The following is a 16475-nucleotide window of genomic DNA, read 5'->3' as shown; positions in this document are numbered from 1 at the left end:
AAATCGCTCGTAAAGTATAGATGAAATCTAAGAAAGGGAGACGATAATAGTATTCCTCTCCTAAAATCATAACTGTGTTTCGATTTCCGAGTCAAATTTCCAACACTAACCATCGTCTAGTCCGAAAATACGGATTTCAGTCTATTTTTGTCGAGTGGTACGAAAATCCCCCAAAAATTCCAGATGAAATCGAGGACCAAGAGACCCTTATAACATTCTTCTCCTAAATGTATAACTGTGTTTTGGATTTCTGGGACACATTTCAAACACTTGCCATCGTCTGGTCCGAACATACAGATTCCAGTCCATTTATGTACGGTGGTATAAAAATCTGCCGAAAAGTCTAGATGAAATCAAGGACTGTGAGACCCATACAACATTCTTCTCCTAAATTTATAACTGTGTTTTGAATTTCGAGTCAGATTTCAAACACAAGCCATCGTGTGGTCTGAAATTACGGATTTCGGTCCATTTTTTTCAGGTAGAATGAAAATCGCCCAAAAAGTCCTGATGAAATTGAGGACTAGTCATCGTTTCGTCCAAAGATACGGATTCTGGGATTCTGGGTCAGATTTTAAACACTAGTCATCGTTTGGTCCGAAGATACGGATTTCAGTCCATTTTTATCTAGTGGTACAAAAATCACCAGAAAGGTGCAGATAAAATCGAGGAAAGGGAGACCCTAATAACATTCTTCTCCTAAATTCATAATTGTGTTTCGATTTCCAAGTAAAATTTCAAAGACTAGCAATCGCGTGGTCCGAAATTACGTATTTTGGTCAAATTTTATCGGGTGGTATGAAAATCGCCCGAATAGTCCCAATGAAATCAAGGATTGGGAGACCTTTGTAGCATTCTTCTCCTAAATTCATAATTGTGTTTCGGGTATCGGGTCAAATTTCAAAGCATTCTTCTCCTACATTCAATAATGTGTTTTGGGTTCCAGGTTAAATTTCAAACACTAGTCACCGTCTAGTCCGAAAATACGAATTTCGGTCCATTTTTCTCCTAAATTCATATATGTGTTTCGGTGTCTGAGTCAAATTTCAAACACTAACCATCGTTTATTCTGAAAATAAAGATTTCAGTCCATTTTTGTCGGGTGGTACGAAAATCGCCAAAAAATTCAAGATGAAATGAAGCACCCTGAGACCCTAATAACATTCTTCTCCTAAATTCATAATTGTGTTTTAGTTTCTAAGTCAAATTTCAAACACTAACCATCATCTGGTCCGAAAATACAAATTTCAGTCCATTTTTAGTTGGGTGGTACGAAAATCATCTGAAAAGTCAAGATGAAATCGAACACCGAGAGACCCTTATAGGATTCTTCTCCTAAGTTTATAAATGTGTTTGGGGTTCCGGGTCAGATTTCAAACACTAGCCATCGTGTGGTCTGAAAATACGGATTTCGGTCCATTTTTGTCGGGTTGTACAAAAATCGCCCGAAAATCTAGATGAAATCGAGGACCGAGAGACCCTTTTAGCATTCTTCTCCTAAATTTATAACTGTTTTTTGAGTTCGGAGTTAGATTTCAAACACTAGCCATCGTCTGGTCCGAGAATAATGATTTCGGTCCAATTTTGTCACGTGGTACGAAAATCACCCGAAAAGTTCAGATGAAATCGAGGACCAGGAGACCCTAATTTCATTCTTCTCCTAAATTCATAACTGTGTTTTAGGTTCCAGATCAGATTTCAAACACTAGCAATTGTCTGGTCCTACAATACGGATTTAGGTCCATTTTTGTTGGGTAGTACGAAAATCGCCCGAAAAGTCTAGATGAAATCGAGTACATGGAGACCCTTATATCATTCTTCTCCTAAATTTATAAATGTGTTTCGGGTTCGGGGTCATATGTCAAACACTAGCCATCATCAGATTCGAAAATACGAATTTTGATCATTTTTTGTGGGGTGGTACGAAAATCGCCCGAAAAGTCCAGATAAAATCGAGGACAGTGAGACCCTAATAGCATTCTACTCCTAAATTTATATATGTGTTTCAGGTTCTGGGTCATATTTCAAAAACTAGCCAGTGTGTGTTCTAAAATTACAGATTTCTGTAGATTTTTGCAAGTGGACTTAAAATTGTCGAAAAAATCCAGATGAAATCGAGTACATGGAGACCCTTCTAGCATTCTTGTCCTAAATTTATAGTTGTGTTTTGGGATCCAAGACATATTTCGAACACTAGCCATCGTGTGGTCCGGAAATACAGATTTTGGTCTCTTTTAGTCTAGTGTTACGAAAATCGCCCGAAAATTCTAGATGAAATCGAGGACTAGGAGACCCTTATATCATTCTTCTCCTGAATTTATAACTTTGTTTCGGGTTCGAAGTCATATTTCAAACACTAGTCATCGTTTGGTCTGAAAATATGGATTTCAGTTCATTTTTGTCGGGAGGTACGAAAATCGCCCGGAAAGTGTAGATGAAATCGAGGACAATGAGACCCTTATAGCATTCTACTCCTAAATTTATAATTGTGCTTTAGGTTGTTTGTCAGGTTTCAATCACTTGCTAGCGTGTGGTCCGAAATTGCGGATTTCGGTCCATTTTTGTTAGGTCGAATGAAAATCACTCGAAAAGTCCAAATAAAATCGAGGAATGGGAGACCCTTATAGCATTTTTCCCCTAAATTTATAATTGTGTTTCGGGTTCCGGGACATATTTTAAACACTAGCCAACGTATGGTCCGAAAATACGGATTTTATCAATTTTTGTCCGACGGTACGAAAGACGCCGGAAAAGTCCAGATAAAATCGAGGACCAGGAGACCCTTGTAGCATTCTTCTCCTAAATTTATAGATGTGTTTCGAGTTCAGGGATTGATTTCAAACCCTAAGCATCATGTGGTCTGAGAATACTGATTTCGGCACATTTTTGTCGGGTGGTATGAAAATCCCCCAAAACGTCCACATGAAATGGAGGGTCGGGAAACCCTAATAGCATTCCTCTCCTAAAATTATAACTGTGTTTCGGGTTCCGGGTCAGATTTAAAACACCAGCCATCGTCTGGTCCGAAAATACCGATTTCGGTTCATTTTAGTTGGGTTGTACGAAAATCTCCCAAAAATTCCAGAGGAAATCGAGGACCGGCACACCTTTAAAGCATTCTTCTCCTAAATTCAAAATTGTGTTTCGGGTTCTTGGTCAGATTTCAAACACTAGCCACCGTCTTGTCCAAAAATATGGATTTCGGTCTATTTTAGTCGGGTGTTATGAAAATCGCTTGAAAAGTTAGATGAAATCGAGAACCGAGAGATCCTTACAGCATTCTTCCCCTAAATTTAAAACTGTGTTTTGGGATCTGAGTCACATTTCAAACACTAGCCATCGTCTGGTATGAAAATACAGATTACGGTCCATTTTGTTAGGTGATACGAAAATTTTTTGAATTTTTTTTTGCTTTCTTCTCATAAATTATAACTGAGTTTCGGATTCTCAGTCAGATTTCAAACACTAGCCATCGTCTAGAATTATAATACGGATTTCAGTCCATTTTTGTCGGGTGGTACGCATATCGATCGAAATGTCCAGATGAAATCGAGGACCGCGAGACCCTTATAGCAATCTTCTCCTTAATTTATAACTATGTTTCATGTTACGAGTCAGATTTGAATTACTAGCCGTCGTCTGTTACGAAAATACGGATTTCAAACCATTTTTGTCCGGTGGTAAGAAAATTGTCTGAAAGGTCTAGATGAAATCGAGGACCAGGAGACCCTTATAGCTTTCTTCTCCTAAATTTGTAACTGAGTTTTGGGTTCTCGGTCAAATTTCAAACACTAGCCATCGTCTAGAATTATAATACGAATTTCGGTCCATTTTTGTCGGGTGGTACAAAAACAGCTTGAAAAGTCCAGACGAAATCGAGGACAGGGAGACCCTTATATCATTCTTCTCTTTTACTTATAACTTTGTTTCGCGATTCGAGATATATTTCAAATACTAGCCCTCGTGTGATTTGAGAATATGGATTTCTGTCCTTTTTGTCCAGTGGTACGAAAATTGCCTCAAACGTCTAGAGGAAATCGAGGACCGAGAGACCCTTATAGCATTCTTCTCCTAAATTTATAATTGTGTTTCAAAATCGGGATCAGATTTCAAACACTAGCCATCATCTGGTATGAGAATACTGATTTCGGTCTTTTTCTGTCAAGTAGTATGAAAATTTCCCGAAAGGTCTGGATGAAATCGAGGACCAGGAGACACTTATATCATTCTTCTCCTAATTTTATAACTGTGTTTCGGGTTTGGGGTCAGATTTCAAACACTAGCCATCGTCTGGTCCTAAAATATGGATTTTGGTCCATCTTTGTCGGGTGGTACGAAAATTTCCCTGAAAGTACAGATGAAATCGAGGACCGAAGACCATAATAGCATTATTGTCCTAAATTCGTAACTCTATTTTAGGTACCTGGTACGAAAATACGCATTTCGGTCCATTTTTGTTGAGTGGTACGAAAATTGCCCCTAAAGTCCGAATGAAATTGAGGATCGGGAGACCTTTATAACATTCTTCTCTTGAATGTATAATAGTGTTTCTGTTTCTAGGTCAGATTTCAAACACTAGCTGTTGTCTGGTCTGAAATTCTGGATTTCAGTACATTTTTGTCGGATGGTACGAATATCGCCCGAAAAGTCCAGACGAAATCAAGGACCGCGAGACCCTTATAGCATTCTTCTCTTAAATTTATAACTATGTTTCATGTTCTGGGTCAGATTTCAAACACTAGCTTTCGTTTGTTCTAAAAATACCAATTTCAGACCATTTTTGTCCAGTGGTAAGAAAATCGACCGAAAAGTCTAGATGAAAGCGAGGACCAAGAGACCTTTATAGCTTTCTTCTCCTAAATTTACAACCGAGTTTCGGGTTCTCGGTCAGATTTCAAACAGTAGCCATCGTCTGGAATAATAATACGAATTTCGAACCATTTTTGTCGGGTGGTACGAAAACTTCTCCAAAAGTCCACATGAAATCGAGTATCGGGAGACCCTTATAGCATTCTTCTCCTAAATTTATAACTATGTTTCGGATTTCGGGATATATTTCAAATACTAGCCATCATGTGGTTTGAAAATACAGATTTTTTTCCATTTTTGTCTAGTGGTATGAAAATTTCCTCAAAAGTCCAAAGGAAATCAAGGACCGCGAGACCCTTATAACATTTTTCTCCTAAATTTATAACTATGTATCATGTTCTGGGTAAGGTTTTAAACACTAGCCGTCATTTGTTCTAAAAATACGGATTTAAGTCAATTTTTGTCCAGTGGTAAGAAAATCGCCCGAAAAGTCCAGATGAAATCGATGACCAGGAGACCCTTATAGCTCTCTTCTCCTAAATTTATAACTGAGATAATACGGATTTCTGTCCATTTTTGTCTAGTGGTACGAAAATTTATGTCCATTTTTGTCCAGTGGTCGAGGACTGAGAGACCCTTATAGCATTCTTCTCCTAAATTTATAATTGTGTTTCGAAATCAGGATCAGATTTCAAACACTAGCCATCATCTGGTATGAGAATACTGATTTCGGTCTTTTTCTGTCAAGTAGTATGAAAACTGCCCGAAAGGTCTGGATGAAAATTGCCCGAATTTTTTTTGAAATTTTTTTGCTTTCTTCTCATAAATTATAACTTAGTTTCAAGTTCTAAGTCAGATTTCAAACACTAGCCATTTTTTGTCGGGTGGTACGAATATCGCTCGAAATGTCTAGATGAAATCGAGGACCGCGAGACCCTTATAGCATTCTTCTTCTAAATTTATAACTATGTTTCATGTTATGGGTCATATTTCAATTACTAGCCATCGTTTGTTCCGAAAATATGGTTTTCAAAACATTTTTGTCCGGTGGTAAGAATATCACCTGAAAAGTCTAGATGAAATCAAGGACCATGAGACCCTTATTTCTTTCTTCTCCTAAATTTATAACTGAGTTTTGGGTTCTCAGTTAGATTTCAAACACTAGCCATCGTCTGGAATGATAATACCAATTTCGGTCCATTTTTGTCAGGTGGTACGAAAACCGCTTGAAAAGTCCAGATGAAATCGAGGACCGGGAAACCCTTATAGAACTCTTCTCCTATATTTATAACTTTGTATCGGGATTCAGAATATATTTCAAATAATAGCCATCGTGTGGTTTGAGAATACGGATTTATGTCCATTTTTGTCCAGTGGTATGAAAATTGCCTCAAAGTTCTAGAGGAAATCGAGGACCGAGAGACCCTTATTGCATTCTTCTCCTAAATTTATAATCGTGTTTCGAAATCGGGATCAGATTTCAAACACTAGCCATCATCTGGTATGAGAATACTGATTTCGGTCCTTTTCTGTCAAGTAGTATGAAAATTGCTCGAAAGGTCTGGATGAAATCGAGGACCAGGAGACACTTATATCACTCTTCTCCTAATTTTAAAAATGTGTTTCGGGTTTTGGGTCAGATTTCAAACACTAGCCATCGTCTGGTCCAAAAATATGGATTTCGGTCTATCTTTGTCGGGTGGTACGAAAATTTCCCTAAAAGTAAAGATGAAATCGTGGACCGAAGACCATAATAGCATTATTCTCCTATATTCATAACTCTATTTCGGGTATTGGATACGAAAATACGCATTTCGGTTCATCTTTGTCCAGTGGTACGAAAATTGCCCCAAAAGTCTGAATGAAATTGAGGATCGGGAGACCTTTATAGCTTTCTTCTCCTGAATGTATAACAGTGTTTCGGTTTCTAGGTCAGATTTCAAACACTAGCCATTGTTTAGTCCGAAATTACGGATTTCGGTCTATTTTTGTCGGGAGGTGTCAAATCTCCCGAAAAGTTCAGACGAAATCGAGGACTGTGAGACCCTTATAGCATTCTTCTCCAAAATTTATAACTACGTTTCATGTTCCGGGTAAGGTTTCAAACACTAGCCTTCGTCTGTTCTGAAAATACGGATTTCGGACAATTTTTGTTTGGTGGTTAGAAAATTGCCTGAAAAGTCCAGATGAAATCGAGGACAAGAAGACCCTTATAGCTTTCTTCTCCTAAATTTATAACTGAGTTTCGGGTTCTCGGTCAGATTTCAAACACAAGTCATCGTCTGGAATGATAATACGGATTTCAGTCCATTTTTGTCGGGTGGTACGAATATCGCTCGAAATGTCCAAATAATATCGAGGACCGCGAGACCCTTATAACATTCTTCTCCGAAATTTATAACTATGTTTCATATTACGGGTCATATTTGAATTACTAGTCGTCGTCTGTTCCGAAAATACGGATTTCAAACCATTTTTGTCTGTTGGTAAGAAAATCTCCCGAAAAGTCTAGATGTAATCAAGGACCAAGAGACCCTTATTGCTTTCTTCTCCTAAATTTATAACTGAGTTTCGGGTTCTCAATAAGATTTCAAACACTAGCCATCGTCTAGAATGATAATACGAATTTCAGTCCATTTTTGTCGGGTGGTACGAAAACCGCTTGAAAAGTCCAGATGAAATCAAGGACCGGGAGACCCTTATAGAATTCTTCTCCTATATTTATAACTTTGTATTGGGATTCGGGATATATTTCAAATAATAGCCATCGTGTGGTTTGAGAATACGAATTTATGTCCATTTTTTTCCATTGGTACGAAAATCGCCTCAAAAGTCCAGAGGAAATCGAGGACCAAGATACCCTTATAGCATTCTTCTCCTAAATTTATAATTGTGTTTCGAAATCGGGATCAGATTTCAAACACTAGCCATTGTCTGGTCCGAGAATAATGATTTTGGTCCATTTTTATCAGGTAGTATGAAAATCCCCAGAAAAGTCTAGATGGAATCGACGACTAGGAGACACTTTTAACATTCTTCCCCTAAATTTATAACTGTATTTCGGGTTCGGGGTCAGATTTCAAACCCTAGCCATCGTATGGTCCGTAAATACGGATTTCGGTCTATATTTGTATTGTGTTATGAAAATTGCTCAAACACTAGCCATCAACTAGTTCGAAATTACAAGTTTTGGGTCCATTTTTGTTCGGTGGTACGAAAATCGACCGAAAATCCCATATGAAATCAAGGACTGGGAGACCCTTATAGCATTCTTCTATTAAATTCATAATAGTGTTTCGGGTTCTTGATCAGATTTCAAACACTAGCCATCATCTGGTCCTAAAATACGGACTTTCGTCCATCTTTGTCAGGTGATACGAAAATCGCCCGAAAATTCCAGATGATATCGAGGATCGGGAGGCCCTTATAGTGTTCTTCTCCTAAATTTATAACTGTTTTTCGGGTTGTGGGTTAGATTTCAAACACTAACCATCGTCTAGTCTGAAAAAACGGATTTCATTCCATTTTAGTTGGGTGGTATGAAAAATGCCGAAAAAGTCCATATGAAAACGAGGTTTGAGAGACCCTTATAGCATTCTTATCCGAAATTTATAATTGTGTTTCGGGTTCTGGGTAAGATTTCTAACACTAGCCATCGTCCGGTAAAAAAAAAAGGATTTTGGAGCATTTTTAACTGGTCATACGAAAATCGCATGAAAAGTCTAGAAGAAATCGAAGACCTGGAAACCCTAATAGCATTTTTCTCCTTAATTCATAATTGTGTTTCTGGTTCCGTGTCAGATTTCAAAAACTTGCCATCGTCTAGTCCGAATATACTGATTTTGGTGCATTTTTGTCAAGTGGTAAAAAAACCGGTGTCAGATTTAAAACACTTGCCATGGTCTAGTCCTAAAATAAGGATTTCGGTCCATTTTTGTTCGTTGGTACGAAAATCGCCCGAAAAGTCCAGATGAAATCGTGGACCGAGAGAACCTCATAGCATTCTTCTCCTAAATTTATAACTGTGTGATAGAGTTTCAGCAAGTGTACTGAATCGTTGCAAGTAATAATAAAACGGTAGTACCGAGTGTCGAACTCAAGGATTGCGTTTTACTATTGAATTGTATTTAGTTACTAAAATTGAACAAAAAGTTCCCAAGTTGATTGAAATAATATTTAAAATTGACAACAGTAGTAAAATTGATCCTTTATAAATTGAGAAAAATGTCAGGGATGAGTTTCACTTCGAATCCAACCTTGGTGTCTAATTTGATCGTAGTTATTGAATTCCTTTATTGAATTATTATCGAATTCTCTTTGTTATTTTTGCCCTAATGTCTTAGTGACAGAACCTTTAATTCCAAAGTAACCCCTAATTCCTTAGTAGATTTAAGATTAGAATTAAGCATTACCGTATAGAAATTATCTTGTAAATTATTGTTTTGCAACTAATTTAATTGGTTTCATAACCTGCACCTATGTCTAGACTATAAATTCATGAACTTCTCATCTCAAGGATTCGTAAAGTCCACTTCCGTTTCAAAATAAAAATCGTAGAACATTTTAATGTTGATCAAGCAATAAAAAGCATTAAGCACAAAGATGAGAAAAATAATTCAATAAACTCATTCATATAACTAGAAATCAAATCATAAAAATAAGGGTTTCATCTTGTTACACTCATCCCTAACAAATAGGGTTTAGTTACTCATGACAGAGATAAAAGAGATAGAGATTAGAGAAGAATTACAAGAAGGATTCATGAATGATTCTTGATAAAACTGCTCCAATGATGTTAGAAACGACCGTCTTTGAGTTTCTATGCTAGGGCACAAGTCTTCCAACTTCCCAAGAGTCAAAAAGATCCCTAAAACAAAAAAAAAAATTGCGTTTTTATGAATGCTGATGAGCGCCGCGCCCCCCAGGCATAGAAAACGCACTTCAGGCGTGCCTGGACAGTGTTGAACGGCTAGAAAAGCGCGGCTGGCGCGCTTCAAGCGCACAACATCTACTATTTGACGTATAGTGCATTTTGCTCCTCTTTCGAGTCTGAATTTGGTTCTGATGTCTTCATGAAAGTTGTAGCTATGGATCTTAGAATTCATTTGTACTTAGTTGGACTCCAATTGGATATCTAGAACTTCAGATATGGCTAAAATACTCTACATAGGTCATGTTGATTTCTCACCAAAATTCAGTACTGCACTAAAACAAAGTAACAACACAAAACTCCGAAAAATCCCTACTTAATCAAGGAAATAATAAAATAAGTATTTCATTAAATAAAAGATCTAAAATCAACAAAATATATCAAATAACTCCTTAAGCAACAAACTTAATCTATTGTTTGTCCCCGAGCAACAATTTATTTCAGATTTTGTGTAGTTAAAAGCAAATTTAAAATCAATTTCTCAAAGCAAATCAATCTCAATTTTCAAAGTTTCAGCTACTACAAAACATTCATCATGCTCTATGAATGCTTACAAAAAAACGACACAATTTGTACACTTTAGCATTCATTCATCAAGTTCAACTCTTTCTTCACACAATCTCACCAAAATTTCTCTCAAGTGTTTAGAAAGGGCTACGAATTTATTACTCAAATCCGAGAACATGCACCACGCTACCATAGACTTGAAAAAATTCTAGTTAGCAATCACAATGCAGCAAACACATACACTTTTGGAGGACTTTCGAGTTGTAATGGGGCTTAGGTAAGGGTAGGACATTTTGGGATAGTAGGCTTTACTACTTGGAGTTCGGCATACATTTCCAAATTATTCTACCATTTTTTATTTTTCTTCACCTTTTCATTCTGGAGATTCTCAAACATTGACAAAAGAACCAAGAAGATATTATTTACCAAAGTACACAAATTGAATTTTTTTTCTTCTTTTTTTTTCTTCTTTCTTCTTTCTTTTTCTTTTTATTCTTTTTTTTTCTTTTCTTTTTGTCAGAATCACCACCCCAAACTTAAAAGGTTGTTATCCCATGAGCAACCCCAAACTTAGAATTTTATCAAGACAATAATTTTTTTTTCTACCTAACTCCAAGTAAGGTGATTTAATTAAAGTCAGGTATTTGGCTTGTAATGTGGCTAGTAACCGAAATAAAAGGGCAAGGCTCAAAGGGGCTAGCAAGACCAATAAAATTACCTCAATGTATGCATAAATTACAAGTGATGTAAGTCAGAATTAGTGCAAGTTCTAAAGGGATAACACATGTCTGGATAATCACACAACAAAGAATTTAAGTGTTTAGGCTCAAAAGCTCATAGCTAGGATAATAAGAAAGAGTATGAACTATCTAAATGATGCTAAACATGTCACTAAATTTTTTTTATGAAAAATTGATGGCAAGTTAGACTTCTGCAACCTCAGAGTAATCAACAATGTATGCATTAGTGAAACTTATCGAATTGAGAAATTATATGAGCAAAAAAATAGAGTTTAAAATTCAAAACCCCAAACAGAAAACTTAAGACCAAATGCAAGTTGTTAATAATTCTTCATCATAGTGCACGTTTACACAATTAGAAAGAAACAAATTCAAATAACAAAAATAAGATTTCAAAAAATAAAAGTTACCTATACCTGTGGGTTGCCTCCCACGAAGCGCTTCTTTAAAGTCATTAGCTTGACGTCTCAACTACCATCAAGGTGGCATGTATGAAAGGAAGAATACATCATCCTTCTCACCAAAAGATACATATTTCAAGTGAGGTGGCAATTTCTTGAGTTCAACCAATGGCGTATCTTTCTTTTTCTCTACATATTCATCTTCATTCCCCTTCAATGTAGTGGGAAAACAAGGAGAGTAAGATGATGATTCTTCTAACATGGCTAAAACCTTTTTCACCTTTGGATCTTTACTTCCTTTAACAACATCTAGGGGTAGGCATGACACTCTTTCTAATGGCATAATGGGTCCTTGATGTTCAACTTCTAATGGCATAATGGTCCTTGATGTTCAACTTCTTCATCGACTATCGAATTAAAAATCTCAATTCGGTTGCACCCTTCTTTTTCGTTTGAATGCTCTGTGGCTTTTAAAATATTGAATGTAATTGTTTCCTCATTTACCTTAAAGGTTAAGGTGCCATCTGCTACATCAATATGGGTCAAATTTCGAACACGAGCCATCGTCTGGTTCGAAATTACGGATTTCGGTCAATTTTTGTAGGGTGGTATGAAAGTCGCCCTAATTGTCCAGATGAAATCGAGGACCGGGAGATCCTTATAGCATTCTTCTCCTAAAATGATAACTGTGTTTTGCGTTCTGGGTTAGATTTCAAACACTACCCATGTAGCACTCTTCTACTAAATTTATAACTTTGTTTCGGGTTCTGCGTGATATTTCAAAAACTAGCCATCGTCTGGTATGAAATTATGGATTACAATCCATTTTTGTCGCGTGTTACGAAAATTTCCCGAAAAGTACAGATGAAATCGAAACCTCGAGACCCTTATAGCATTCTTCTCTGAAAAGTACAGATGAAATCGGAACCTGGAGACCCTTATAGCATTATTTTGACAATTCATGCTCTCTCTTATTATCTTAGTTGTGTGCTTTTGGGAGACATGTGTTATCCCTTCAGAAGTTGCACTAATTATGACTTGCATCACTTGTAATTTATGCATACACTAAGGCAAATTTATTTGGTTGTTTGAACCTTTTTAACTACCCTATGCAAATTTTATCGCTTGCTAGCCACTTTGAGCCTTGCCCTTTCTTTCGGTTACTAGCCACAATAGAAGCCAAAGACCTGACTTGAACTCAATCACCTTAGTTGGAGTTAGGTAGGAAAAGTTTTGTCTTGTCTTGGTAAAATTCTAAGTTTGGGGTTGCTCAGGGAATAGCAACATTTTAGGTTTGGGTTGGTGATTCGCATAAAAAGAGAAAAAAAAGAAGAAAAATAAAAAAAAATAAAAAAATAGTTTGTGTACTTTGATAAATAATATCTTCTTGGTTCTTTTGTCAATGTTTGAGAATCTACACAATGAAAAAAGTGAAGAAATATAAAAAGTGGTAGAATATTTGAAAATGTATGCCTAACTCGAAGTAGTAAAGCCTACTATCCCAAAATGTCTTACCCTTACCTAAGCCCCATTACAACCCAAAAATCCTCCAAAAGTGTATCCTTATAGATTTCTTCTCCTATATTTATATTTTTATTTTAGGTTTCGTGTCAGATTTAAAACATTTGCCATTGTCTGGTCCGAAATTACGGGGGTGGTACGAAAATCGCCCAAAAAATACATATGAAATCGAGAATCGGTAGACCTTTATAGCATTCTTCTCCTAAATTTATAATTGTGTTTCAGGATCTGGGTCAGATTTAAAACACTAGCCATCGTCTGGTCCGAGAATACGGATTTATATCAAGTTTTGTCGGGTGGATTGAAAATCGCTTGGAAAGTCCAGATGAAACCGAGTACCGAGACACCCTTATAGCATTCTTCTCCTAAATTTATAAATGTGTTCATGGTCAGATTTTAGACGCTAGCCATCGTCTGGTCCGAAAATACGGATTGTGGTCCATTTTTTTCGAGTGGTATGAAATCGCCCGAAAAGTCCAAATGAAATTGAGGACCGAGATACCCTTATAGCATTCTTCTCCTAAATTCATAAATGTGTTTCGGGTTCCGGATCAATTTTCAAACACTAGTCATCGTCTGGTCCAAAAATAAGGATTTCGGCCCATTTTTATCGAGTGGTACCAAAATCGCCCAAATAGTCCAAATGAAATCTTGGATCGAGAGACCCTTATTGCATTCTTCTACTAAATTTATAACTTTGTTTCAGGTTCCGGGTCATATTTTAAACTCTAGCCATCATATAGTCCGAATATACGGATTTCGGTCCATTTTTGTCGGGTGGTACAAAAACCGCATGAAAAGTCTAAGAGAAATTTATAACAGTGTTTCAGGTTCGAAGACATATTTTAAACACTAGCCATCGTCTGGTCTGAAAATACAGATTTCAGTTCATTTTTGTCTGGTGGTACAAAAATCGCCGGAAAAGTCATAATGAAATCGAGAACCTGGGAAACCCTTATAGGATTCTAATCCTATATTTAAAACTGTGTTTCTGGTCAAATTTCAAACACGCCAGATGAAAACTCCAGATGAAAACGAGGACTGGAAGACCCATATAGCATTCTTCTACTAAATTTATAACTACATTTTGGATTTCGGGTCTGATTTCAAACACTAGCCATCGTCTGGTCCGAAAATACTTATTTCGGTCCATTTTTGTTGGGTGGTACTAAAATTGCCCGAAAAGTGCAGATGAAAACAAGGACTAGGAGACCCTAATAGCATTCTTCTCCTAAATTTATAACTGTATTTTGGATTTCAGGTCAGATTTCAAACAGCCATCGTCTGGTCCGAAAATACGAATTTCGATCGATTTTTTTTGGTATTTAGCATTTAGCATTTTAATCCAATTTAAAATTTAGCATTTAGCATTTTAATCCAATTTATTTTACTAAGAATGCAAAGATACTATCCAATCATACCAGTCCAAACAAACTGACAACATTTACAACGATAAAATCTGATGAAAAATCATGTAGTGCAACGTCCATTTTTATTTTCTTAATTTATTTTTATTTTTATTTTTATTTTTATTTTGAAATAATACCCCCACAAATAAAATCCTAAATAATACACCCACACTTAAATTACAAATTGTCCTTAAAGGTGAAACTGACATATTTTTGCAGCAAATTTGACAGCGAAAGAGCTATCTTGCTGAAAAGACCTGCATGGCCAAGATGGGTAAGGCAAATTAGAAATCACATCAATCTTGGCAGAATCCACTTCCATCCCATTTTTAGAGATCGCAAGTCCCAAAACTATGCCTTGTTCAACTATAAAATGATATTTTTCATAATTCGCACATGGTTAGTTTCAATACATCTATGCAAAACTCTTTCTAAATTGTTCAAGCATGCATCAAATGAGGAACCATAAACAGTAAAGTCATCCATGAAACTTTCGAAGCAAGTGTATTAAACAAGATTTAAGTTCAAATGGTATAGTAACTTCAGGATATGTCATACACAATGCATTATAAGTGACATTAGCTAAAATTGAAGGGAAAAATCTAATACCCTATAAAATAAAATCAAAAAAATATAAAAATACCACCAAAAATATCTACAAAACAAATAAAGGCAACACAAATTTTTTTAGAATTTTTGGAGAATATGAAAAATTCAAAAAATTAAAAAAAAAGGTCTAAACAAAGGAATTTGGGATTTTTAGCGTCGAATCCCGTAAGAAGTCCCTTCTATGGGAGTCCTGTTCGTTGATTTTTTTCTGATTTTCTGGCAAAATTTCGGGGGAATCCGAGACAATCGCCTAAAAACTGGGTTTTTTTCACTAGCTATCTAGGATGGGTGACCTTCTGGGAAGTCCTCGTGTTGCACCTTTTTTTTATTCTATTTTTTGCCGAAAAATTCACGGAACAGTTGATCAAAAAGCGATTTTCGGGTCGGTTGTTTTATTTGTTGTTGGAAATAAATATAAGATTAGTTTGTCTTTACAAAGAAAGTTTCATGCTTCGGATGGATTTCAATTAGTTAGTCGGGGGTGCCTATTTTTGCGGTATTTTCTTTGTAGCAACGCGTATATACAATTACGACGCATTAATTTACAGGTGCGATCATACCAGCACTAATGCACCGGATCCCATCAGAACTCCGCAGTTAAGCGTGCTTGGGCGAGAGTAGTACTAGGATGGGTGACCTCCTGGGAAGTCCTCGTGTTGCACCTTTTTTTTTATTCTATTTTTTGCCGAAAAATTCACGGAACAGTTGGGGGAACAGTTGATCAAAAAGCGATTTTCGGGTCGGTTGTTTTATTTGTTGTTGGAAATAAATATAAGATTAGTTTGTCTTTACAAAGAAAGTTTCATGCTTCGGATGGATTTCAATTAGTTAGTCGGGGGTGCCTATTTTTGCGGTATTTTCTTTGTAGCAACGCGTATATACAATTACGACGCATTAATTTACAGGTGCGATCATACCAGCACTAATGCACCGGATCCCATCAGAACTCCGCAGTTAAGCGTGCTTGGGCGAGAGTAGTACTAGGATGGGTGACCTCCTGGGAAGTCCTCGTGTTGCACCTTTTTTTTTATTCTATTTTTTGCCGAAAAATTCACGGAACAGTTGGGGGAACAGTTGATCAAAAAGCGATTTTCGGGTCGGTTGTTTTATTTGTTGTTGGAAATAAATATAAGATTAGTTTGTCTTTACAAAGAAAGTTTCATGTTTCGGATGGATTTCAATTAGTTAGTCGGGGGTGCCTATTTTTGCGGTATTTTCTTTGTAGCAACGCGTATATACAATTACGACGCATTAATTTACAGGTGCGATCATACCAGCACTAATGCACCGGATCCCATCAGAACTCCGCAGTTAAGCGTGCTTGGGCGAGAGTAGTACTAGGATGGGTGACCTCCTGGGAAGTCCTCGTGTTGCACCTTTTTTTTATTCTATTTTTTGCCGAAAAAGTCACGGAACAGTTGATCAAAAAGCGATTTTCGGGTCGGTTGTTTTATTTGTTGTTGGAAATAAATATAAGATTAGTTGTTCTTTACAAAGAAAGTTTCATGCTTCGGATGGATTTCAATTAGTTAGTCAGGGGTGCCTATTT

The 16475-nt window shown here is 36.6% G+C and overlaps 3 non-coding genes across 3 annotated transcripts; all 3 read left to right on the top strand.

The window, feature by feature from the left end:
- The first annotated feature begins 15472 nt into the window (after positions 1–15472).
- LOC113784829 (5S ribosomal RNA) lies at positions 15473–15591 on the top strand. The gene has a single exon (XR_003470961.1). It is a non-coding gene; the product is annotated as a 5S ribosomal RNA (ribosomal RNA).
- A 238-nt stretch (positions 15592–15829) lies between these two features.
- On the top strand, positions 15830–15948 carry LOC113784826 (5S ribosomal RNA). Its single transcript, XR_003470960.1, has one exon. It is a non-coding gene; the product is annotated as a 5S ribosomal RNA (ribosomal RNA).
- Positions 15949–16186: 238 nt separating this feature from the next.
- Positions 16187–16305, top strand: LOC113784815 (5S ribosomal RNA). The gene has a single exon (XR_003470959.1). It is a non-coding gene; the product is annotated as a 5S ribosomal RNA (ribosomal RNA).
- The last annotated feature ends 170 nt before the right edge of the window (positions 16306–16475 follow it).

This window comes from Cicer arietinum, chromosome 3, assembly GCF_000331145.2.
Source record: "Cicer arietinum cultivar CDC Frontier isolate Library 1 chromosome 3, Cicar.CDCFrontier_v2.0, whole genome shotgun sequence".
Taxonomy (NCBI): domain Eukaryota; kingdom Viridiplantae; phylum Streptophyta; class Magnoliopsida; order Fabales; family Fabaceae; genus Cicer; species Cicer arietinum.
Note: the sequence above shows the minus strand (reverse complement) of the source record. Positions and strands in the feature narration are given on the sequence as shown.